Genomic DNA, 26,869 nt, shown 5'->3' on the forward strand with positions numbered 1-26,869 from the left:
AGTTCCCAGCACTCGGTAGGAGTGACTTACAATCACTTGTAACTTTAGTTCTGGGAGATCCAACACCCTTCTCAGGTCTCCATGGGCACAGCACCCCCCCACACACACATACAGGTATATAAAATTTGAAAAATGATAAACTTTGTAAAGATACCCAGTAGTGGCAGTGTTCTGTCTTCTACCTGTGATATTTCTGGTGGATAACGGGAAGGGAGGAAACAGTTCTATTTCATTATATTAGACTCAGTTGGGCAATATTTAGGGCACTAACAAATTGTGCTTGCACGTCCTCAATACGGTGTAGGACAACGGTAGAACCTCTCCTTGTCCACTTGCTGATGGGTTAATAGAATACTTGAGTCCCAAGCCAGTAGTGAACTGCTTGACTTTGAGACTGCCACGTGATCTTTAAGTCCTGTGGTTCTGTAAGGTGAGGTAGCGCTTGTTTTCCCTTCTGCCTGTGGGTTGTATGAAGTTAATTAGTTAGCTAATAGCTATCGCTGAGTCGTAGTACAGAGGGAATCCTTCTTGTTATTTAGCCTCTGTACTCACCACCCAGGGGCCTGATGGACATGTTCTGCTCCTTAGTCCCGCCTCCTTCCCCTCATTCTCTAGGAGATGGTCTATGTTTTCCTCTTTCCACCTGCTGCCCACCTAGTTGGCATCTTCCCTCCTGTGCTCGCTGTGCAGTGAGGACATCGAGCCTGGGGTTGTTTGTGGATAACCCTTCCTCGCAGGTCTCTGAAGAGAGTTGTCATGATGAGCATCTAGCACAGGAAAGCTTTCCACTTCTCTCTTGGATGCTCCTTTTCTCCTGGCACTTTTAATTTTCTGTACAGAGAGTGGTAAAGCAATAGCAAAATCAGCTCTCAATTTGAGGCCAATGTGGGATTTGAACTTGTGACCTAATGCCAGAGGCAAGACTATTACTGACCACCCAGAACCCACCTTCCTACAACATAGGCATTTAAAACTCTTCCTTCGAGTAGTCCTGTGGCTGCTCTCCGTGCTTCCTTCCCATCCCAGCCCCTTTCCTGTGGCACGGGGACACGGTTCCATTTTCCTCCCTGCCTTTCCACTTGCTTGTTACAGATGCTTCCTTCTTGCCTTCCATCTCTCCTGTGCGAGTTCCTTTTTTTGTTCTTGTTCCTTCCTGTCCTTTCTGGGTTAAAAATAGTCCCCAGGGTTTTTGACTGGTTGGCCACAGATCTGACCTTCCTTCTATTCAAATGGGCCTCTCCCGAGCATCTTGTGACGCTGTCCTATCCCGCTGAGAGAGTTGCACCTCAGGACCCATGCTGTTAATCTGTGCCTGTTCTCATCTGATTTGTGGGGCTAAGCGACCCTTGTACCCAGAGCGCGAGCTGAAAATTAAGTCTTCTGTACCAAGAGGCTTAATCAGTGACTTGCTCACTCTGCTCCTGATAAACAGTGAGCTCTCTCTGCCTGCTGACTGCGTGTGGTGCAGACGGAGGGACTCACAGTGACATTCATCCTCATGTCATGCCGTGACACTGTTGTCACCATGCTAGCCAGGGTATCCTGGGGCGTGGGGGCTCCTGATATTCTGCCCCCCAAAGGTCTTTCGTGGGGGGGGCTTATGTTGCCTCACACATTTCTCTAGGAACCACCCTTGCTTGGGGTCGGAAGATTGTTATTCTTTACAAACTAACTTCTTAGCCATTTATAACTGAGACAGTCCCCAAACGAACGTACTCTGGGACAAACGCTTGATAAAATGGGGATGACCAGTGGCAGAAGTGCTTGCCTGAGCCTCTGCCCTAACCTGTGCATTCGGTCCTGCTGAACGTTGAAGGGTTTCTGCTAGAACCCATGCAGGGAACAGCGTGACCTCAAAAGTTCCCGTTCACCTGGAGCTCTGGCTCCCTGCATGGCTGACTTCGTGAAGAGCTTTAGACTTCATTATACCTAGTGAAGTTCATACTCCGATTCGTGCTTCCTGTGCCACGGCCTGTGCCATTGTGTCTGCCTGCTAGGCTTCCAGTCTCAAAGACTGATGGCCAGCTCTGCTTACTTTTCAAATCAGCTCAAATGCCATCTTTTGTCTTCTATTTTCCAAACCTCTTCTGGATTTATTGCCTTTGGGGGAGCAGGGGTGTCCTTACTACTTACCAAAAGCTCCAGCACAGCATTTGACACAGTGATATTTTTGTTTGCTTGAGACAGGGCTGGCCTCAGACTCACTGGGTAGCCGGGCTGGTGTTGAGCTTGTGTTTTTCCTACTTCAGCTTCCTGAGTGTTGAGAGTACATCATCCCTGGTCTCTAGTTTCCTCTTCCTTCACCCTGTTCATTTTAGTGCCCTGAGGCTTGGGCCCTGTTTCACTAATCTTTGTGTTTCCCATAGCCTGGGGCATTGTCTGAGATGTTAGCTATCCTCAGTAGCATCTGTTTCCATGTTTGCTTGTTTGAGACAGGGTCTTACTACACAGCCCAGGTTATCTTGGAACTAAAACATGTATATTTAATGCTAAGTTATTTCTTGTCATTGGTTATATGCTCAGGATCAGTCTTTTAAACAAAGGAAAACATTGACTAATAATGAACTAGATTTGATTTACAGCCTGCTATCCAGCTCAGTCATCTAACAAGGGAAGGGAATGCAGTCTTTGCTTTACTTTATTGCTGCTATCTCCTTTCTACACTGCAGGATCTCACAAAGCGATGGTGAGCTTTGTAGCTAGGTGGACTGGCCTGGAATCCAGGCTTCACCTATAGCTTTTCTGGAGATAGAATGGTTTGAGTCCAGAAAGGACCTCTAGGAACTTAATTTCTACTCTGAGTTCCAAAGTCAGCCTACTTAGGGTTTTACTTATCGTCTACATCTGTGGTCTGTACTTGTCTTCAAATTCACCTGAACCTAGTGTCAAGCTGGTCTGGCTTTACACTGTTGAATCTGTTTGTTCTCAGGGATCTGACACCCTCCATGTGTATAAGAATGCAGGATTTGCATGTAATTCAGCCTCTTCCACTGATACAGGCTATGTATGTAATTCAGCCTCTTCCACTGATGCAGGCTATGTGTGTAATTCAGCCTCTTCCACTGATGCAGGCTATGTATGTAATTCAGCCTCTTCCACTGAGATGGATGTTGTAGACTTGTTGTGTCTGCTTTCTGAAGGGTGTTCCTCTCATCAGGACTCACTGGCAAAGAGACCAAGGGAAATACAGCTCAGCTGTAGGGTGTTTGCCTAGTGTATATGAGGCCCTGGGTTCTACCCCTGCACTGTAAAAGCCAGGCATGGTGGATAAGTCCCAGTACTTGAGAGGTATCAGTGGTGTTGTGTGTGTGTGTGTGTGTGTGTGTTTGTCTGTGAGTGGAAGGATTTTTTTTTGTCTGTAACCCTGGTTGGCTTGGATCTCTCAGAGATCTGCCTGCCTCTGCCTCCAGGCGTGGCCATAAAGGCATCTGCCCCATCCCCGACCAGTAACAGTTCTTCCCTCGGCTTATTGCCCCCTGCTCCTTTATTTGCTGATACTTTTTGATATAGCTGCTGTTGTGCTTTCTGTTCAGTTTTGTGATCAGCAAATACTATTTTTCGGAACGAGTTCTCTAAGATTCGCTTTCTGGTTTGTGGTATTTGTTAGGTTTCTGACCCCACCTCCAGTGCTCTCAGACTTTGTGTTGGAGGCACTCAAGGTGAAAATGTCTGTTATTGGCTTACAAGCCTACTTTCTGGTCTCTTCCTTGTGAAATTCCTGGCTCTTATCAGCGTTCTGGAGCCAGTGGAGGAGCTGGAGCCCACAGCGCTGTGTGGGATGAGGGCACGTGACCGCATGCACAGGGGATTTGGCAGGCGTGGCCCATGCCTTCCTCCCGGATGGTAGCTCCTGGTCACTGCGCCTGCAGAGCACTTGAAATGAGTTCCTCTGGACTGAAGGACTGCCCACGCAAAGTCGACTCCAAAGGGTGAAGACTTGATGCTATAAAATATCGCAGTGATTTCTGGTAGTGAGCTTATGATAAAATCATGACATCCTGGATGGGACAGGTTAAAGAAAATATTGTTAAAAGTTCATAAAAACATATTTCTCTTCACCATTTTAAATATGACACTTACAGAAGTTACCCATGGTTTCAAACAGTGTTGTTCTCAGACCTTAATGTTCAAAATGCAGGTTATGGGCTCTGAAATCAATTCAGTGGTTAAGAAAATAGTATTTTAAAATTAGGATAGAATGGAATAGAAATACCCAGAATGACACTATTGTAAAACTTTTTGTTTAATAATACATGTGTTTAGGCTAGACCCCAGGTAAAACATGCCTTTTTGTAGAAACAAGAAACAAAAACCACAGAAACCTGTGAATCGTGGTCAGACTGTCTGCGAGTCACTGTTCTGGCGGCTGACTTCATCTGAAGCATTAGCAGAGGCAGGTCCGAGCGTATGGGTCTGCGGGGTTGGAGCTGGTCTGGAACTCTTCAGCTACAACACACTACAGAGCTCAGTGCTCCTCTCAGCCAGGAGACACCAGAGCAAAGGGAACAAGGCACTGCAGTTCTGTCCACTAAGGCTGGCCTTTTGAGCCCAGCCCTAAGGTGCCCTTGGAGTTTAGAAGGGACTTGTGTTTTGTTTTTGTTATTAAATTCTTTTTCAAAATGGTCTCATGGGTGGTGATTCTTTCTAAGAAGTGAGTTGTTTCTTAGTGACGTTAGGCTCAAAGCAGATTTAGTAGAGTTTGTTTTGTTTGTGACTGCAGTGCCTTCCCTTTCTGTGTCCTGCTGACATGTGAAGAGGCCAGCTGGGGCTGGGGGAGTGAAGGGGCTGCTGCTCTAATCCAGGAACACATCAGTCTTCTTCCAGAAAAGATGTCCTCACCATACAGTAGATGTAGGGCCAGACACCACGGCTATATGTTTAGACTGAGTTCTAAACAAAGACCACTTACAGTCATGGGGAGGGACAAAGTCCTCTCCTCAATAATAAAGTTTATGAGCTTACATGGCCTTGTATTTATTCTGACAGTTGCAAAAATTCTTTCTAGTTGACCCATTTTTCCTTTCTTAATTAAAAAAAATCTGGCAGCAAGAGTAAGAAATGCGAAACACGTGACCAATGCTCAGCTCTTTCTCCTGGAGCCAAAGTCTTTAAAGTTATGTCTTGGACACACTTGATTTTTATAAAACTGCTGCCCACAAAAGCCCCCAAACCTTTGTTCCTGAGCTTGTAGACTTACATGGTATTTGTCTTGAGGACAGAATCTTAGAGCACAGCATTTAGGAGTCCCTGAACTGCGAAGCATTTGCTGCCCCAGCGAGTTAGCTCATCCCCGACGTAGACAGGGCCAGGCAGCCTTTGCTTCTCCCTCCCTGGGTACTTCTGGTCTTGTTGGTCACCCCCAGGATTTTGAAGGGAGTTGGGTTAAATGATCTGCAAGTTCCTTGGGAGATAGAAAATACCGGAATTCCAGGACAAACTGACCAGGCAGCAGGCATTTGGACGGCTACTGATCAAGCCTATTCATTTGTCCGTGTCATTGTCTTTCCAACCCCAGCCTCTGTAGGGGGTCGTGTGGCTTTGAAGTTTTGTCCCAGCAGGTTTGGAGGTCACTGTAACTCTCATGCTGCTTTTCCCATGAAGCAGCTCTGGTGTCCCAAAAGGTAGTTCCATGACCTTTCTCAGTACATCAGAGCACACTGTACTGTTGGATATTCCATGTAATCTCCTGCTAAGTCATACCGCATGCAGTTAGCAGTTTCAGGTTAAAAATGGACCAATATTGGCAATTTTCACAGAGTTCTGTCTAAAATTAGCTGTGTTCTGTATGGAACTTGAGATAGATCTCTATTAATGTGTTACATTCAAGACATATTTAGCAAAAATTCTTTGGTATTTTTTAAAAAATAAGAATTGTTATTAAGCCCCATTAAACTGTCTTAGTAAGCCTGTGCTTAGAGAATAGATGTTTTAAACATCTAAATATGGAAAATATCTACTTTCATTATATTTAATTTTATTAGTTAGTCTTAGCCATGTTTTTCCCTGGTTGTTTTCAGTCTTTTAAAATCCTGATTTGGTAAAGCAATGGCTCAATGATAGCTGCCAGGTCAGTTTCCAGAGGTCCTGTGCTGTAAGCTCGCACCACTGCAGGCTTGACTGTGGGTTTGGACTCAGAGCTGTCCAGCTTCACAACAACTCAGCTCACACATCTCCACCTGACCCCAGTGACTGCAGGGCGGAGCTGGGCTGGGATGGGCTTGGTGTCTTTCAAGCACCAAGCACTGTGAGCAAGCCCAGGGGTACCACCAGTGGGTCAGCGAAGGAAGGATTGCTAGTTTGGTATGACGTTGTTTTTCTCATGGTATCACATTTGCTGCTAGTGATCATTATTTGCAAGCCAAATCTGGAATTTTGGCCCCAGTCGTGGACATAGCAGCCTATTGGCGGTCTCCAGTTACTCACCCGCACTTGCTGTCTCTGTCTGCTGCTGCCCAGATGCCCAGTGGACCTTCTGCTTCTGTTCCATTCATCAGTATTGGGATCACTTCGTGCCTCCTATCTCTAGAGAAGTGAGATCAGTAAAGGACTAAGTATTCTTCTTTCTCGTCTATTCTTTCTTGAGCTCCAGTTTCTTCTTTGTTGTGTCGGTCTTCCCTTTCTAGCTCAAAGGCCTTTTACTTGATAGGGAAGATAAAAGCACAGATAGGGGTGAATAGTTCTGCTTTCTTACATTATCAGCCCGAATTACCCCACTATCAGCAATGAGCCACACCCTTCCTTATTCTTGCTCCTAGAATAGTTGAAAAAACGTCCTTGAACTGGCCTTAGACTTTTCTCGGTGCTCATTATCACTGTGACTGTTAATCTCATTTCTATGTTTGGGGCACGTGCTATATTCTAAGCAAGTGCTCAGTCTTAATAAGGAGCTTTTTTTTTTTTACTCACATTTAAGAGCCTTTTAAATTCACTAATTTATTTTGTGTGTATATGTTACTTGTATGTATGTCTGTGCACTACGTGTATCTGCCTGGTGCCCAAGGAAATAGAGTTACAGGTGGTTTTAAGCCATCTCATCTGGGTGCTGGGATTCGATTCAGGGTACTCTGGAAGAGCAACCAATGCTCTTAACCACTGAGCCATCTCTCCACAATCCCCTTTTCTCTCATAATTTAGAAACCTGGTTAACCACTTTATTAAGTTTGTTTATTGTTACACCAAAGAAAGAATGTGAGAGCGGGTCAACTTTAAAAATCTGTATTTACTTATAGTGTTTATACTAACATGTATTAATACTCTAATAATTTGTTTTTATGTAATGTGTAATTTATTTGGTCATCTCTCTCTCTCTCTCTCTCTCTCTCTCACACACACACACACACACACACACACCCCATACACCCTTGACCCTCTGTTGCTCCCCTCTCATGCTGATACACTTCCTCTTCCCAACTAGCTCTTCTCATGTCTCTTTTTCTCCGTGACTCACTGAGTATCTTTAGAGTTGATTATGGCATCGTGGACAGGTTTACAGGAACATGGGCATTTCACCAGGGCTACCCCACTGAGAGAATGTCTCTCCCTTATCAACATGAAATGCACAGGAGTCCTCAAGGAGAGGTGGGACGTCCCTGCCTCCACAGCAGGTGCTGCTGGGCCTGATCTGAGTGGAGAAGCATGGGGACTGGCAGGACAGATTTGGGACAGGACTTCCTTCTGTTGCTGGAAGGCGCTGACACGGCTATGTGCATTTTAGACTTAATTTGCTTGAATTTCCTGATTAGAAGCACTCCTGTTAGTGAAGTAGACACATAGCTTTAATTACGTGAATGAGTGATTGACATGAATAGAAGAGGGTTGAGGGCGGAGCTTGGACTAGCCCATTCAGAGGGACGAGGGAAGGGAGCAGCTAGCGCAGGAGTCACAGGGTGTGGTGGCAGATGACAGTCTGCCCGGCCGGAGTTTTAAGAGGTTTAAAATCTATGTGAACTCTACAGATGACTGCCCTTGGACTGTTGGGGATTTCAGATTTTCCTTTTTTGAAAAAACACTTTTCAAAACTAAACACCAGGGGCTAGGAAGATGGCTCGGCCAGTGATGTGCTTCAGTGAGAGATCCTGCCCAGTATTACATAACATGGAGAACAATAAGGAAGACATCTCACATCAGCTTTGGGCTTGCACATGCACACACGAGCAGTGTGACTTCGCACTTGTAAACATACACACACGCACAACACAACACACACACATACACACATACATACACAAAAATAAAATAACTAAGGAAGATACTCGACATTGACTTCTAGCCTCCACCTCCCTACACATGCGCTTACACATGAGCATGCGCGCGCACGCACACACACACAAACAAAAATCAAGCAAATTAGAAAAACTTAATAATAATGAAGCAAGTCATCTCAGAGGCTAGGCCAGGAGAGTGGCATTCTTGATGAGGATTGTGCCAGCTCTTAATCTATAGCACAGCTGGTTACTGCTTGCTTACCATCCAGAAGCAGCAGATTTGAAGAACGTGGGATTTTGGAGGCTAACACACTGGTAGCAACAACTGTCAGTTGTAGGGGAAGGTTAGAGTCAAATGTTCCTTGTCAGTGAGACCTTCTCTGTCTCCTCACTCAATGGCAATCTTTCCTGCCCTGGAATTCCTTGTGCCCCGCTTGCCTCTCTTTCCCCCAGATGCCATCCCCAGCACACCCCACTGTTGATGGTTTTTCACTCCTCTGCTGGGATCTAGACTCCAGAGGTCGTGGGCTGACTGTTCCTTCCCTCACTACTACAGATATCCGACAGATGAGCATCTCCTGAATGAATGCGTGTAAGCCAAAGACACTGGAAAATTCTAGGGAAAGAATGAGAAAAGGCATGTGAAACTGTTTAGTTTTGGGGAATAGGCACATTTATCTGTGTTAGAAGCACACACCACAGTCCTGTTCACAGTTGGCGGCCTACTGGGCTGTGAATGAAAGGCTAAGTCACACTCAGATGGTCTACTTTTAAAGGCAGAACGTATTTTTGAAACATTTCCATCAAAAGAAATGAAACTTTGAAAATACTGGTGTCTAACCCCCGCCATGGGAAAATGACTGCTTACCAAACATCGGAAGCATCCCCCCATTACATAATGTGGATGTCACTTCTTTCTACACTTGTTTTTCCTTGGCTGTATCCACACCCTAAACAACATTTTCCCAGATTTACTTGAAGACCTTTTAAAAGATTTGCCTCACTCCTTGCCTCAGAGACTCGTCTCCAGAAGCTGTAGGATTGTCTCTGAGCTGCACACGGAAGACCACTGCTAGCCCCGTAGATTCCTGGACTCCGCCTTCTTGTGTGATGCCAGTGGTTCATTTGTGCCTCTCACATCAATTTTGTAAAAATGGGTCACTTAAGTGTCTGCAGAGGGTCTACCAAGTCACACAGGTAGATTTGGAAAATGCTATAATTTCCTCAATCAAGGCCTAGCTAACAGCATAGCTCGTTTGTAGATGAATCTGCCCCTTTTCCGGCCCCTTTCATCCTTCCCCAGAGTTGTCTCCTAAACATTAAAAAAAAAAAAAAAAAAAAAAAAAAAAAACCAAATCAACTTTTTTTTTTTCTCATTGTATCCTATAGTGGGGCATGACAACTGTGTACATGATTTCCCCGACTCAAAATAATTTCAGCTTTTAACCTTACAAGCTAGAGAAGTGGCCAAGGGAAGCAGTTGGAAGCAAGGGAAGGCCGCCCCTCTTTGATTGGAATGACAGAGCAGTGTGGCATTTTGTTACCAGGCAGTTGTGCAGCTCCACCGGTTACATAATAGAATGGTCACTCAGCCCAGATACTGGAATCCCTCGCCCAGGACCATTGTGTCCACTCGCGGAGACAGTGCCTTCTTTGTTCGCACCAAGTCAGCAGCTCGTGGTTGTTAGCTTAGCTATTATGTTAAATCGCATTCCTGGAAAGGAAAATGCTGCAACTTCTCTCTCTCTCATCCTCTCTCTCTTTCTCTTCTCTTCTCTTCTCTTCTCTTCTCTTCTCTTCTCTTTTTATAAAATGGGAGGGAAGGATGCCTATTTGAAAATCCAAACATAAAATTACTGCTGGGGACATGGCAATCATACTTTTTTGACAGGACAACTTGTGTTTTGTTCGATTTACACAGTTCTAATTTTCCACAGTCCCGTGACCTCTGTCATGTTAAGATGAAATACAAATATTTGAAGTGGCTCAGTGAGAGTGAGGAGGACATGAAGGGGTTATGGGAGTTAAATATGATCAAAATGTATTTTATACTTAAAGAATCAAAAATTTATCTCCGAAGAATTTTAGTAACACAAGCCATGTATCTCGTAGTTTGTCTGTGTTAGCGCTCTGGTCTGAATCGGGTTAGCTCCAGGGCTGGGTCTCAGGGTGCTGGCTGTGGGAACCTTTCAGATGTGCAGGTCATTGGAGGAGCCTCCCTTAGGAGGGGTTAAGTCTGCTGTCGTGTAATCCCCAGCCAGCTCTCCTAGTCTCTCTTTTGTGTCCGTTCGGGGCATCTTGCTGCTGTGCTGCTGTCCTGCCTTCGAGGTCCTCACTAGGGCCAAACTGATGCTTGAATCTCCAGGACTGTGAGCTCAATGCAAATGTCTTTGTGAGAAGTCAGCCTGCCTTTGCCATTTTGCTACGATAATGAAAAACTAGCTGATTCAGGTGTTAGTTTTTTTCACCTCCCAGGCCCCAGTAGGGGGAATTTTGTATAGAACCCAGATTTGTGTTTCATTTACAGCATCAGCCTACGTAGAGTCGGGTCTTGATATCCGCCATGTGTTCATCAGAGTCAGGAGAGGTCAGCGCAGCTCGACCTTGCCAGTGGCATCATCTGTGAAATGGAACTGATGTGAGGAGCTGATGTGGCTGTGGAGACGGGGAGTCTCCAAATGTTAGAAAAGGCCACACAGATAAAAGCTGTGTTGTTATCTCTGAAATTTTCTGGTCAGATGCAAACCCGAATGGGGAGTCGGCTACCATGCACGTCTTCTCATCTGCTCCAGCTGGGGACCCCGAGTAAAACCGCTGTCAGGCAGGGTCTGAAAAGAAAAGAAATTGGCCCCTTGTTCAAGGTAAGGAAGAAGGGGGGGGTTGGAGAAAAGAGGGGTAGCACAGAGAGTTTAGGAGTGAGAAGTATGCCCTGGAAAAGCAGATCTCTCTCGTCATTGGTTTCTTTTCATCATCTTTGGACTTCATCCAGCCCCGTTGCTGTGTGTAATATTTATTAGTGGTGTGGGCCCAAGCCCATAGCCTCTGCCACAGGGTTTGGGTAGAGTGGATAAAGGTGAGGCCTGTAGCCTGCCTTCCACAGGTGCCCGTGGTCATTCCGACATCAGAGAGTGTGGTCCACATTTCCTGGTGCTTTGCTCCGGTCGCCTCTCGTCTTCTAACTGCACCTTCTTGACTTGTCTGCAGTCCATTCGCCCTGTAAGCCCACTCACATTTGTGCTCGCCCACTTAGGACTCCCGTCTATTTCCCAAAGATGGTCGGGTTCAAGATCAAAGTCCTCCTGGCGGGCGTTCCAGAAGATGTTTCTGTGTTAGTTTGTTTCAGTCATAAAAACTTACTACAAGCCCTGAGACCTCAAACAGCCTGTAAGACTTAGAACCTGGCTGGGAAGAGGGGCAGTTAAAAGGTTCAGATGAAATCCTGCCTTACTTTGTGGCATCTTTTGTGTGCGAAGCCCCGAGAGCTGTTAGGTTGGCTGACACCACACAAGTGCATTCCTCGCAGTGAGCTTATTCACACTCGTGTCCTGTGGCTGGTGGTTTGATTGTGTGTTCACTTCTCTGACACCCCACTTGGAACTGTAAGAAATCGAGCTAATGCAGGCTCCCAGTCTTTTCAGGTAGGGTTAGCAGCTCTGTGGCATTTACAGCTGATGCAACAATAAGAGCAGTGTGACTCTCAGGGACCAAAAGTTTGATTCAGCATCTCCATCTTGATAGGAAGGGAATTCTGGAGGAAAAAAGAGTCTCATGAGTTTAGTAATTTTTAGTTATGACAATGAACTATAGAACTGACTAGGCTCCAGAAATGCACAGAGGAGTAATTTTGGCAGATTCTTCGTGGCCGTGAAGAGAATATATACAGCTTACTTCACTTACCTAGGATTTGTAGTTTTGATTTTTGTATTTTTCATGGGATCTGTGGAGTCTCATATGCTTTCATAGATTTTTTAATGCCTACTTTAATTCCTCTATGTGTTCACCATTCAGCAAACATTTATAGAACGCTTGTGGATTGGTAGACCCGTGGCTAGGGACAGAGCCCAGGACAAGACAGACAGGATTGCTGCTCTCCTGTATGTGAGCTGGTCTGGTGTGGCAGGAGTGTGGGTGGTGTGGCTGCAGAGGGATGCTGGGGCTTGGGGACTGATTTGTGTAGATACTGCTTGTTCCTAAGAATGATTGAGAAGCCATCCAGAAGACCACAATTGGATCTCACAACACAGAAGAAGCCAATCCCAAGGTCCGTAGGCATGAATGAGCCTGCTGTATTGTAGGAATTTCATGCAGGTCAGTGAGTAAGGCTGAGGCTTGTAGCGCAATTGATAAAAAACTCAGAGACAGAAGCTGGGGTTCAATGTAAAGGTCAGAAAAGCAAAGCAGTCAACCACTGGCTCTTACCTCTACCTCAGTCCGAAATAACGATCCTGCCTCCAGAAATCTCAGAATAAGATTGTGTCTGAGAGCTCTCTCTTCCTGTCTTATATTCCTCTCTAGGGCTGGGATCTAAGGCGTGCACCACTACTACCTGGTTTCTGTGGCAAGCTAGTGTGGCTTCTGGGTTTAAAGGTGTGTGTCACCACTGCTTGGTCTGTAAGGCTGGCTGGTGTGGCTATTTTACTTTTCTGATCCTCAGGCATGTTTTATTTATTAAAATAGCAATAAAATGCCACTACAGGGCCTTAGGGAGGGAAGTGGATGGTTGTGGTGCTGAAGGTCAAGGTGATTATCGGTGAGGGCCTTGAGAGTTGTGGCAGAAGGCTGGATGGTCTCCAGATATTAGGGAAAGCTGAAGAGGTTTTAAACAAGAAAGTGACATGACCCAATTTGCATTTTTAAAAGTCACATGGGTTACCTAATAATGGTTTAAGAGGAGTGAGCCTTCTAGCCATAGACATAAAGAAAGAAACTAGTGTGTTGGTTTCGCTGTGGCAGTTCATGATGCAGACACTCTGATGACTGTGTGCGCTAAGGGCTTGGTTGAGATGGAAAGGCCATTGCTCTGTCCATTGCTCTCCTAAGTTCCTGGCCTCCTCTGGAACACAGATAAGGGGGACTTATCTGTACATGGGAGAGTAATCTTATTCTGCTGGTAAGGGGAGGATCCCTGTGAACAAATAGTCTGAAGTGGAAACAGTGTGGCTGTTATGAATAAATCTGCAGTTCATCTATCTTCATCTTCCGGTGGAGGACACACTCAGTGCTGTTGAGGACACGCCTGGCTGAACTCCCAAGTTAGGTGATGAATGTAGCTTTTGTGGATACTTTGACTTCAGTCAGAAGCAGAGCATGCCCTTCAGAAGCATGGCTGTGGCTCCAGGTCACAGGCTAAGGAGCGGCTGGGAGCAGGTGAGTGAGCCTGCTGAGGTTTACACAGCTTCAGTTGGGCGCAGGGTGTTCATTATGACATGGCAGTGGACGGACGAGGTAGCGTAGAACAGCGGAGCGTGAGAAACAGGAGAAGGAAGTAGCGATGAGCCTGCGGGTCCACAGGGGAGTTTTACAAGTGCTGAGATAGCATTGTGGCTACGTCAGAGTCCAAGTCCCGACCACTTGTTGCTGTGTAAGGTTATTATGAGATGCGCACAATACTCTTACGATCATTAATTGTTAGGGTCAGTTTTTCTTAGAAAAGAACAGATTTGTTGAGTACCCTGCATGGGCCAAGCAGTAACTAAAGAACCATTTTTGACCTCTTGTTGTTCTTGAGTGCAAGGGTCAATGAGTTCCAGGAAGGCATTTACAGTGCCAGTTCTATGGTTGCCACAGGAAGTAGGTCCTGAAACATTTCCACAGGGCGGACAACCAACAGGAAGAGAAACGAAGACAGAGGCCAACTCTGTAGGCTGATCGCAATGCCTTCCCTGTTTTCCACAAAACCCAATCGATTTCATAACATCAACACTCAAGAAAAATCACCATGGTGTTCTTGAAAACATCTGTTGGCATGTGTGTCAGGAAAGCCTTCATGTACTGCATCACTCTTTATTCTCGAATATTTGGAACTCTAGCCCACGACCAGAAAAGCCGTCTTCATGTCAGGGTGAGTTAGGGAAGAGTCAGTGATGTTCTTAGCCTGCAGACAAGAAAACTAAGAGAAGGGGAGGTCAGGTGGCCTTGCCCCAGCTTGCATTAGTTCATTTCCTCCTTGTCCCTTCAGCGAGCCTTGCAAGTGCTTGCCTTCACACCTTCTGCAACAGTAGTCGCTATAGTCACCCTTCTTTTAGGTCCTCTGGACCACAGGGTCAGAAGTCAGATTTGTCTCCCAGAACTTGAGCTGATTCTTTTTGAAGACTATAGTGTTCAAGAGGGGAGACAAGTAAATCCCCAAGTATGCATTGTTTTTTGGTAAAATTTTAAAAATTAAATTATTTTAATGTAAAAACTTAACCATTACTATGATTGAATGTTTGGAACTGTCTTCTGAATTTTTGTTATTTTATAAAGCTGAGTGGTGCCTTTGTTTAAAGGTAGTACATGAGTACTAGAACCCATTGCCTGGTTTCCTGGTGCTGCCAGAGACAGCATAGAGAAGTGTGCTGCTTTTGATAAAGATTTGTACAGAGGGCTGCTATTTATGTGCACCTGGCCCGTGGTCCCATCTGCAGTCACTCACTGTGACAGAGGACTGATTCCGAAGGCCTGTGCTCCCTCTCTGTTCCTCCTTTCTGTGTGTGCATAGGGTAGTCACACAAGCCACAGCTCTCTGGCATTTCTAGCACGCGCCCATAAAACTCACAGGCTCCGATGGCTTGAAGACTGTCTGTGGGATAGGGCCCCGTAGTCATTAACCTGTCAGTGATGAGCCCAGGAATCTGCTTTCATTTTATTTAATTGTAGAGGAGGTACATTCATCTGGTGATATCTTGGCATCTTGTCAGTCTGGTTCTTTGTTGTGTTTATGTCTTTCAGCAACCATGCAGTAGAGACTTCACAAATGTTTCTGGAATGAATTAATCGACTTAAGTGCATTTAAGAGCAAACAAAAACAATCAAATTATAAATTAGCCCAGTGCTGAGAGGTGTAGAGAACACTAGCAAGTTCTCAATGATTTATGGATCTAGAACTAGAAATAAAATCTAGTTTTTTGCCATTTTACTTTGTTACTTGTAATCCTTGTCAGTTAATCTCAGGGTTCCATAATCTCCTCCTTTAAGGTTTTTATGTATTTACTTGGCATGTATTTAAAGTCTATTATACATTATAAAGTGTTAAGCTTTATCCATTCATGTCATTAACTGAAAAATGTTCACACTGTAATCTGTACTATTAGATTTGTAAACAGCAGAAACTCCTCCTTTCTTTCGCAAACTGAGGTTTCTGTAGTGTTTCATTTAGGTTTCTTGAACAATGGAGACTGTTTTAATACTATCTTAACTACATGACCCCAAGAGTGGATCACGAGCCATGGGAATGATGAACATGTTATTAGTAGACAAGGTTTTTCTTTCCAGCTGACACCTGCCTTTTTACATGTATATTTTTGACCATTAATATTTAGTGAATAAAATGTTTGCCTTTTCAATCTCTGTTCACTTGGAGAAGTTGTTCCTGTTTTCCCCAGGCATCAATATTTTTAATAATCTACTTTCTTTTTCTTTCTTAAGTATCAAACTTTATAAATCTATGTTTTTGCCTATATCCTATTTTCGTCATTATACTATTTTGTCTTTAATTCTCTAAAAGTCTTTGACTCAAAAGTAGACTTAAACCTAGAATGTAGGTAAATCAGCTAACAATCTGAAACTTGAGACAGAACGTGCGATCTTCCTAGGGTTCCTAGTTGTCGTAGGATTCGGTAGTTCTCCATGTAGCCACTGATTGCTCACTTAGCTTCTCTTTCACACATTGGTGAAACTGTTCTTCCTTCTTAGACAAGATTTAATTACCTAAGAATATGCAATAATGAGGGAGACTTGTTTTCCTCCAAAGAAGGTCGTTAATGCTAAGGCAATATAGCTTTTGAGTGTTAATGATTTCAGTCTGTGTAAGGAGTTTAAAATAAGTTAGCTGGAGCTCACTTAAAATGAGAAGATTTGACATTTAGTGATAGTATGGCTAAAGGAAAATTGAAAAGGATTTCAGTATTACATACAGTATTTTATTTATGGACAGTTAGTAATGTGTAGCCTTGCTCTTTGTGTCTTTTACCTTTGTGTCTATTACCTTGTTTTATAGCTTTCTTTTAAGAGTTATTTGAAGATTCTAGGGTATTGGGTTTTGACACTCTTCAGCATTCAAATATGGAGACTGAGTGTACAATATCATATTGCTTTGTGTTATTAGGCCACACATTACCATGGGGAAAGAGAGCTGTACTGATGCCTATACTAGTTGGTTGAAGAACTTTGGGTAACTTCTTCAATTCTCCTCCAGTGAAGTAGTGGCTATTCCTGCAGTACAGGATAACTGTAGGGTTTGGGCGTCCAGTCCATAGTGAGTGCCCAATAGTTCATGTCAGCTCTCCCTTTCCTCTCTTATATGGCATAAGAGCAGTTTTGTAGAATTCTGTGTAGGTGAGAAGTACTCAATAAAAGTAAAATGTGTCTTTTTCTGAGAGGTGTGCTCAGGAGAAATGCAACCGGGTTCTTTGTTCAGTTATCTGATCATATGCTTGAGAGATCCCTGTTTGCTCTGTCAGGAAGCCCATGCTTGAGGATGTTCTTTATCATAAACACAGTACTTAGGGTAAAGGGTTTGCCAGAGACCTGGTGTCCCACAGTTTTGTGAACTCTAAAACTGCAATTTATATTTGAATTTCTAAGTCACATATCAACTTTATTTATTTAGTTAACTAGTTAGTTAGTTAGTTTACTTATTTTCATATGGGAGAAGAAAAGAAAACTACACAATCTCATTATGAGGATCCCAAAAGGGAGTGAAGGTTTCACTGTCAGATCGATGATAGGGCTTTGCGTTCTCTCTCTCTCTCCCCCACCCCCATCTCTCTCTCCTCTCCCGCTCCTCTCTCCCTGTGCTTGTGTGTGTGTGTTCATGTGTATGTGTAATATGTGGCAGGACATTCATGAACCTCTGTATGCTAGTGTATGTGGAGGTCAAATGTCTTTTTCATTCTCTCGACAGCTTTTGAAATGTTGTTTCTCACTGATTTTGCTAGATTGTCCTACCTATTCTGCCAGTGAGCCCCTACTTCCGCTATAATAGACACGTGCTGAAGTACCCAGCTGTTTTTATTTGGGCAGTAGAGATCCCGCCCTAGGTCCTCATGTTTGCATGGTGAGTGCTTTGGGAGTGGAGCTATCCCCCAGACTAGGATTTGGTTTTTATGCTTGGTCTTTGTAGTGAAGAGGATAGTAATAGTGGGAGACATTTAAGGTTTTGTTTTGTTTTAGATTTACTTATTTTTATTTTGTGTGTATAGATATTCTGCCTGTTTGTATGTCTGTGCACATGTTCCCATCGAGGTCATAAGGTGTTGGATCCTCTGGAACTGGAGTTACAGATGGTTGTTAGCTGCCCTGTGGGTGCTGGAAATAGACCTGGATTCTCAGGAAGACCAGTCAGTGCTCTTAACACTGAGCCATCTCTCCAGCCCTTTGCAATGGGAAATGCTTAGTTTGGTTGAAATTGAACTAATCCCATAGGAAGATGGGGAAGAGATTTCTTGATGTGGTATACAGAAGAATGAAGCTAATGACTGTAAGTTTGAGAATGTCAGACAGTTATTTCCCCACCCAAACTTAGGATCTGTGAATGGGAACTTAGAACTCCCTCAAGGAGACCAAGCCCCACCACTGCCTGTGGGAAAGCTCAGGGTTGTGGATAAGGCTTTCCATTCATAGCTGGCTTCATTCACAAGGAATGGTAGGTTGTATGGCGCTTGCTACCTCCTGCTGACACAGATAGTCATTGGCTGGTTTATAGAAATCAGACAAAAGTCCAGACAACAAAGACGCCTGTGAACCTGGGACTGCAGCATCCGCAGATCTTGGACCCTATAAGCGCTAAGAGAGAACAAGGACGAGGTGTGTTTGGGGGATGTTCACTCTGTTCTCTTTGGGACCATGTGCGGTGATTTTTAGGAAGTGTGGCAGTGGCTACCCTAGTTCAAACTCTAAATGCTTTAACTCCTCAAGGTAGCAGGTGATTTCTCCTTATAGGAGATGACCAGAACATTGGGACTTTAAGTTTTAGCTCTAGTTTCTTTACTAAATTAATCTCAGAAACAGAAAAAGTAGCAGGGTGCAGTAGTCACAGGCATCTCAATTCCCAGAAACCACATGGTGGCTCACAACCATCTCTAATGAGATCTGGCTCCCTCCTCTGGTGTGTGGGCACACATGGAGACAGAATATTATATACATAATAAATAAATAAGTCTAAAAAAATTTTTAAAAAAAGAAAAAGAAAAATACATGGATAAATAGAGAGACAGACAGAAGGCAGGGCTGAGACCGTTCACAGCAAAATCGGAACCCTTAGAAGATGTCCAGAAATAGTAATATGTGTTAGAAATGTTGGAGAAGTGGTCTGTTGTGGAAAAACAACTTCCTGTTTTCTCAGGGAAGGTTCCCGGACTCTCTAGGGGTGATCTAGGAAACCCTGCTGAGACAGGATGGAGGGGGATGATTGTGTGAGAAAGGCCAGCTATTGTTTGCTCCCCTAGACTTTCCTGGGGATGAAGGACACTCACTGCAGAGACCTGGCATGGGGGTTCATTCTGACAGGTGACCTCAGGCTGGTTGTCTCCATGGCATTTGTTGTTGTGAACATGCTCAGGTCTCCTCCTCCACACCTCTCCTTTTCCTCATATTCTAGAGGCATCATTTTCTGTCTTCTCTGAGGTCAAAGACCATAGTGGCAACAAAATCCTTCAGCTGGAGGGGACACAAAGGTTCAGCTGCCCCCAGCGCACTGTGAGGACTCTGGGATAGTGGGGTGCTGAGAAGCCAGCTCTGCAAGAGCGCCGCGCTGCCTGTCATGCGTCTGTTTGTTTGTTTTCTCACATTTGGTGTACATATTCCCAGCAGAGTTGAAGTCATACTAACACGATGCCACCGACGGGCGTCAAGAACGAATATCCATAGTTGGCACATGGTACGTGCTGGCTCAGCCGTGGCGTGTTTGAGTGATTGGATGAAGGTGCATATGCTGGTGCGTGTGGATATGTGGATACGTGCAGTGCCGTGAGGATTTCTTCTGGGGTCTCTGCCCACAGATGCCGTCGCAGAACCTGTCTCAGCTTGCTGTCTTTCTTGAGCCGCTTTGTTCTCACATTCATCTGCTGCCATCTTCAGCCTGTCGCTGCTGTTTCACATAATGGCCCGGAAGGGTAAATCTTGTCTGGTTGTCGTCACTGACTTCCCTCTGGGACCCTTCTTCCCAGCTTTCAGATTTCTTCTTGCTGTTCAATTACGTGTGTGTCTGGATGTAGATATGTGGGCATGAGTGCAGGTGTCCGGGGAGGCCAGAGGCATCAGATACCCTGGACCTAGAGCTGTGAGTCGTCTGATATGGGTGCTGGGAACTGAACTAGGGTCTTCTGGAAGAGCAGCAAGTGCTCTTAACTCCCGAGTCATCTCTCTGACCCACTTTTAGATCTTTTTAACTGCCCCTTGGATGCCCGCTGGATGTCCCTAAGTTAGTTCATACCACTGTAAGAATCCTTAGAGGATGGTCAACTCAAGCTGTGTATTTCTATTTTTAATTAATTAATTAGGTTTATATGTGTGGTGCTTGTGTGTTTTGTATTCGTGTGTGTGTGTGTGTGTGTGTGTGTGCGTGCGTGTGCATGGCTATGTGGAGGCTAGAGGTTGCCATCAGGATGAATTCAACTTCTCTCCACCGTACTTTTTGAGACAAGACCCACTCATTGCCTGGAGTGGATCTGCCCCTTGCCACCCCACCTCCCAACGCTGGGGCTATGGATTTGCTGTGGCGGCTTCAATGTGAGTTTTAGGGTTCAGACCCAGACTCAGGTCCATGCTGCTTCACAGGGGCTTTAACAAGGGGCGATGCCCCCAGCAGAACCCAGTACTCCTCTTACAGCCCCCTCCGATTTTCTCTTTTATGGTGACACCATCTGTGTACAGTCACCATACCAGAAACCAGGGTATGGTGACTGACGCTTTCTTTGCCTTTGTCTTTTGTCTCTGCATAGAATTGCGCACCAAGTTCTCAAGGTTTTCTTTTCGTTTCCTAAACATTCTCTCCCTAACCAGTTCAGACCTTTCCACATGCTCCTCTTCAGTACGACAGTCACCAACTACTTTCCTAGCTTTAGAGCTGTCCTCGTCAGTTCTTTCCTCAGGACCAGTTTCTCTGACTGCAGATAGAATGCACCCTCACCACTGGCTTCCCGTTTCCTAGAGGACCTGGCGTCTCCTCTCTGCAGGGACATCATTTAAGTCCTCCGTAGTCAAGCAGGCCCCAGATGACTATCTAGCCAAGCCATCATTTTGTCACATTGCCTCTGCAACCACCTTCCCCCTCATGCTTCATTCTCCTTAATGGCTCTGTTTATGCCGGGCTCCGTGCCTGCTGTGCCCTTGCCAACATTGTGCAGTTGCAGTGTGGGCACCGCCTACTCAGGAAGCCTTTTCTGGCACCTCCAGCACACTGGGTCCCTCTCGGTGTTTCCAAGATGTGCTGTCTGTCTCTCCACATTACACTCGCAGTGAGTTATGTTGGGACTCAGAAAATGATACCCTCTAAGTAGGGACTTTGGTATTTTGGGTGCTTTGAACTGAGGCGCAAAAATGAGGCCTTTCTGACCTTTTGACTTCCCCTTTATCTCCTCAAACAGAAACTAAACCATTTCTTTCCCAAAGCAGTTGGAAGATCTGAAGTGTTATTCCAAACTCACTCTATTTTCTGTGTAAGATTTGACTGTAAATTACACCCGACTTAAACCATCTGGCAATAGCTGCTCGGATCCTCATTCCAAAAGGGGTTCTGCTCTGTAGCCAGAGGAAGGCACGTGCGGTGCTTTGAATGAGATGTTCTCCATATTCTTGGAGATCTGAATATTTGGCACCTCGTTGGTGGCCCTACTGGGGTGAGTTTAGGAGGTGTGCCCTTGCTGGGGGAAGTATGTCACCGAGGGAGTGGGCTTTGAGGTTTCAAAAGCCAAGTGCTGTTTCCAGTGCTCTCCCTCTACGCCTGGTTTATAGCTTGACTGTGAGCACTCAGTTGCTGCTCCAGCCACACACACACACATACACACACACACACCCCACACATATCTGCCTGCTGCAATGTCCCCCACCCCCACCCCAATGGTAGTGGACTGTCATCCCTCTGGGACCTAAGCCTTCTTCCTACAAGTCGCCTTGATCATGGTATCTTACCATAGCAGTAGAAAAGTAGCTAATCCATCACACTCTGCAGAAAGAGGCCCAGCAGGCTGGGTCCGCCTCTTGCTCTGTTGCCCCGGGTCATGCCCCCATTGCCCTGCATAGCCGCTACATGGGTGATCATTCTTCACTGACCGCAAGCATGAGCACCGTTTTCCCTGACCCTTCTTTTCTGAAGACCACAGATCATGGAAAACTTTGAGTATGTAATTTGCTGTAGGTTTCGCTTGTTAACCTGCCTTAGTTGTGGGGATGGAACCTGTGGCCTTATAATGGGTAAGAGACAGTAGCACACCTTCTGCCTCTGTGGTTCTCATGGCTTCCTTTCACGTTTCCTCTATTGTACTGAGCAGCCCGGGTATTTAACCTGCAAAGCTTTGCTGGCTTGTGGCACTGTCGCATTAATAAGTAGTGACTGACTAGATGAAGAGGTGGAAGAGGCATCTAGTCTACATGCTGTAGAATAAGACTGTAGACCTCATCCAATACAAATATAGGCCACACTATCAGTATGGAAATTCCTAAACAATACAGAATTACCATATAATCCAGCAGTCCCACTATAGGGCACATCTCCAGAGGAAGTGAAATAGTTCAATTCCACGACAAAGAAACTCGAGGTTCCCTGTCACTGCAACATTAGTCAAGGTGTGGGATTGGTGAGTGAGTGGGCTGTAGAAGCATGGTGTGTTGCACAGTGGAGTATTTATTATCCATCCTTCAAAGGATGCTATTAGGCCGGGCGGTGGTGGCGCACGCCTTTAATCCCAGCACTCGGGAGGCAGAGGCAGGCGGATCTCTGTGAGTTCGAGTCCAGCCTGGTCTACAAGAGCTAGTTCCAGGACAGAAAAAAAAAAAGGATGCTATTACTTCCAGTACGGAGACATTATGTTAAAGGAATAAGCTGGGCACAGAAAGACAAATGCCACATGTTCTCACTCAGTTGTGGCTGTTTACAAAGTTGAGGTTTTTACACGTTTGGAAGAGCAGCGGGAGGCAGCTATTGAGAGGGTGTATAATTAGGACCATAGATCCTGGTAGGAAGTATGCAATTCAAAACAGAGTGTAATGTAAAGGTTAGAAACACGTAGAGATGCTAGTGTTTGCTGTGATGGAAATGCTAATTATCCTGATTTGTTCACTTCAAATCATAAACACATCCCGACTCACCCTACCCACAAATAAGTGCATAAATGTCTGTATTTTGATGAAACTCATGTTTCTCTTTAAAATAAGTAGATTTTTTTTAGTTGTGTGGGGAGGTCCCAAATACCACATGAGACATTTCTGTAATGCCCACAAATTATTTAGTTAATTTTATTGTTTATCTGCAATTAAAATTTTGTTCAGCGTCCTTTAACTGGCATTCTAACCTAGTGAAACTGGCAAGTCTAACTTAGCAAAAGAGTGAGTGCACACTTAAGGAGATGTTCACACCATGCTGAAGCTGACGTGGAGCTTGCCGTCCTGGACCCAGAGTTTTCATGAGCTCTGCAATTAGGAACTTGCACACACAGCTAGGTTACTTGGGCAGAACTGTAGATATTTATGCCATGGGCATTAGGCATGCTCTCTTACAAGAAGCTGAGTTCTGGTAGCAAAAAGAGTTGACCAAAGAAACAACCATGCAGCATTTTTGTGGCCTTGGTATCATGGTCTTGTCAGCAAAGTCATGGGGTTCTGATTAAACCCAGATTGAGCTGTTTCCTGTTAGCGTGCTAACCCACAGGGCAGGCTCAAGCCTCCTTGTCTGGCTTTCCAAGTCTGACTTACTAAACCCTTGTCTGCCAAAGTTCCACCCTTTACTTTTAGACTTCAATTAGAAATTAATAAGATAATACAAACAAAAATAGGTTCTGAAGTCTCTTTAAAGGATTATGGACCTGTTGACTTCTCCGCTGTAGAAACAAAACTTGAACATTTCAGTTTATCCAGTCTGGTATATGGCAGATGGCATTTTAAAAAATGGTTTTTTTATACTTATTTATTTAGGGGTGTGTGTGCGTGTGTGTGTGCATGCATGCATGAGTATGTGTGTGTGTACCACGATGCACCTGTGGAGGTCAGAGGACAACTTCTGGGAGTCACTTCCTTTCACCATGTGGGTCCGTGTGTTGAATTTAGGTGGTCAGTATTGATGACAGGCATCTGAATGATGGAGCCATCTTGCCGGCTCAGAGAATATGTTTTTACATTTCATTTCTGTATGACTTCATTTCAAAATGATTCCAGGAGTCAGCAGATAATTCTAAGCTTTTGTTTGTTTGTTTTGCGAAAATGTACTCTGTTTGAATATTAGTCAGTTATAACCCACCTAAAACAAAGCAAAGTGAAATCCTGGTCTGTCCAGTGACAGCAAACGGTCTCTAGGGTATTCAGTAAGAATATAGAAACTATAGGAAACACTAAGCAAATGCCATGACCGCTCAACACTCATTGTTTAATTTTGTAAGAATGATCCCAGCCAACAGCACAACTCTGTACTTCATTTTATGATATCGCTGCTTGCCCGTTGCGTTCACAGATAATCTTCTAAATCTGAGCATCGCACATAGCATACGAGATGAATCCTTAAGTCACCATGCTTCTTCCTGACGGCAGGGAGAAATACCAAGGAGCAGGAATCGGCTGAGACACAAAGGAGAATCACACATGCAGGCTGAAAGGAAGGGAGCACAGAAGAAAGAGCTAGAGCGGCCATTCCAGTCCTCAGGGAGCAGCTTGGCAGCCTGCCAGATCTGTTCCTGGAGGACCCATGTGGTCACCTTCTCCACAAGCACTTTTCTCTGTGTTTGAGTTCTTGGTCACATCAATATCAGTGAAAAATTAGTTCTTTTAAGCCACTGCCACTTTCAATCAGAAAAGTCTTGTTTTATACTGGAGTTTGCACTTCAAAGTAAGGTAAGACTCATCAAACTAGAAAACTGCGTGGAGGGATCCCTGACATTATCACAGAGTAAGGAAGCTTAATTTAACATTAGAACCTGACCATTCCTCCCAGCGGAGAAGCCATGCCTTGTGCCAGGACACTTGGCATTGAATTCTTTTTTAACAACTTCTGCATTATTGTGTAGGCAGATAATTGTTTTGACAGAGTCTTTTGATGTACAAAGCAAAAACTACAAAACATGCTTACATTTTAGTATTGCATCAGGAAAGAGATCAAAGAGGCTGGGCGGTGTGGCCCACGCTTTTAATCCCTCTCTTGGGAGGCAGAAGCAGGTGGATCTCTGAGTTCCAGGACAGCCTGGTCTACAAAGTGAGTTCCAGGACAGCCAGAGTTATTACACAGAGAAACCTTGTCTTGAAAAACCAAACAGAGAGAGGGAGAGATAGATAGATAGATAATAGATAGATAGATAGATAGATAGATAGATAGATAGATAGATAGACAGACAGACAGACAGACAGACGGACAAATATAGATGTTTTCGGATAATTTTTTATTTATTTAAAATTTTATTTTTACTATTTATTTATCTGTGTATTGAAAAAGGTTCTCACTTATCCCAAACTGACCTGGAATTTACTGTGTAGCTCGGGTTGACCTTGAACTCACAGCAATCCTTTGGCCTCAGCCTATGGATGGCTGGGTGGATAGGTGTGAGCCACAGGTCTGGCTAATTGGCATTATATTTTATAATGTCTTCACTTATATTCTTCTCTCTTAAAGCAGAAAGTGGTAAACATGAATTCAGTACATAGCAGTTCGTTCTGAAGTTCTGTAAGATGCTTTTGGAATGAAGGGGAATGGGCCTGGCAATGCTGTGTATCACAACTACTTGCTGGAGTTTAACGTCGTCTGTGGACACATTGAAGCCCAAGGAAGTCAGCAATAAAGAAACGTCTTTGACTTTATTGAACTCTGTAGTTGTGAACTTGACACAGGACCTTCTTTTAAAACAAAACAAAACAAAACAAAACAAAGCAAAACAACTTAATGTTTTATATTACATAGTCAAATCAATTCTGGTTCCTAGTAATTAAAAATGTAATTAGAGTTTGAGACCATCCATCTTTCACTCATTGTTTCTGCTTTTTAAAAAGTTAATTGGAGCTTCTGGGGAGCAGCTGGACACTGTGGCCCAGCTTGCTGTGAAACCAGTACAGTGACAAAGAACAGCTCCTGGGCCTTGGTCTGAGCCAACAGTCCTAAGAGCCCTAAAGAAATCCTGGTTTTTTTCCTGAATCAGACCACTGTCCTTGGAAATTTTTCTTTTATAAACCTTTTATTTTATTTATGTGTATGTATTGCGTGTGTATATGTATACATGTGCATGTATGCACATGCATGCCTGTGTGTCACATGTGTGTTTATGCCCAAAAAGGCCAGAAGAAAGCATCAAATCCCCGAGAGCCCAAGTTATAGGCAGTTGTGAGCTGCCTGACATGGGTTCTGGGAGCTGAAATTGAGTCTTCCGGGGGAATGGGAAGCATGAAGTGCTGAGCCATCTTTCCAGTCTCATCCTCGGAAAACTTAAAAACTGGAGTAAGGGAACAGAGCCACGCACCACATGCCCCCTAGGCCTTACACCAGTTTCCACCGGCAGTTAGACATCATGACATTAAGCTATCTGACCTCGCAGTGGTTACCGACATGTGGGTCTCTCTGAAAGCAATCCCTGGGTGAATTGCCTTCTTGCAGTTTAACTTCTGACAGGGCAGGCGAAGGAAAAGCAAAATGCAGAGCTCAGTAGCCACATCGTCATCATTAGAGGCTCATGTCTTCCTTGTCATTCTTGCCACTTTGATATCTGCATGACTGCTTCAATTTAGGACTTTAGGCAACCACCTCCATCAATAATTCAGATAAATTGCCTGGTAGTTCTTTGCACCAGTGAGAATCTTTGCACCAATGAGAATAATTATTTGCTTTGGAAACAGATTTATTGTAGAACTCCTCTTGGTAAGGTCAGTTTCCTTAGCGCCCACGAAGGAGTTCAACTTGGAAAATTAGACCTGCGTGTAATTTGCTAGGCATGGATTTACTGAGAATGCAAGGCACACCCTTATTTTTTCTGCAGTTTGATTCTCTTCTCTCATCCTCAGTTTTCAAGCCTTTCACATTTTATCACTGAGCTCTGCACATTATGGTTTATGTGTGTTAATGCACAATGATATCTGCTGTTCCTGAACATTCGCTCTTTCTCATCAGCACACATTCTTTCGTGCTTGCACATCTCCTGAGAGCAGGGCTGTGCACCCACCACCCTTTCCATTGCTCCCCTGGGAGAAGCTGCACAGAGCAGCTGTTTCTCACCCAGTTCTCTTGGTTGCTGGTGGTATGAAAATAGAATGCGCATTGCCGTCTGTGGACTGAGACTGTTAGA

The 26,869-nt window shown here is 44.5% G+C and overlaps 1 protein-coding gene across 3 annotated transcripts in view; it reads left to right on the forward strand.

The window, feature by feature from the left end:
• The window catches only part of Rgl1 (ral guanine nucleotide dissociation stimulator like 1), a 268,005-nt gene that overhangs the window by 167,661 nt on the left and 73,475 nt on the right, over window positions 1-26,869 (forward strand). The gene's annotated exons all lie outside the window — the stretch shown is intronic.

The sequence above is a fragment of the Chionomys nivalis genome, chromosome 5 (assembly GCF_950005125.1).
Source record: "Chionomys nivalis chromosome 5, mChiNiv1.1, whole genome shotgun sequence".
Lineage (NCBI taxonomy): Eukaryota > Metazoa > Chordata > Mammalia > Rodentia > Cricetidae > Chionomys > Chionomys nivalis.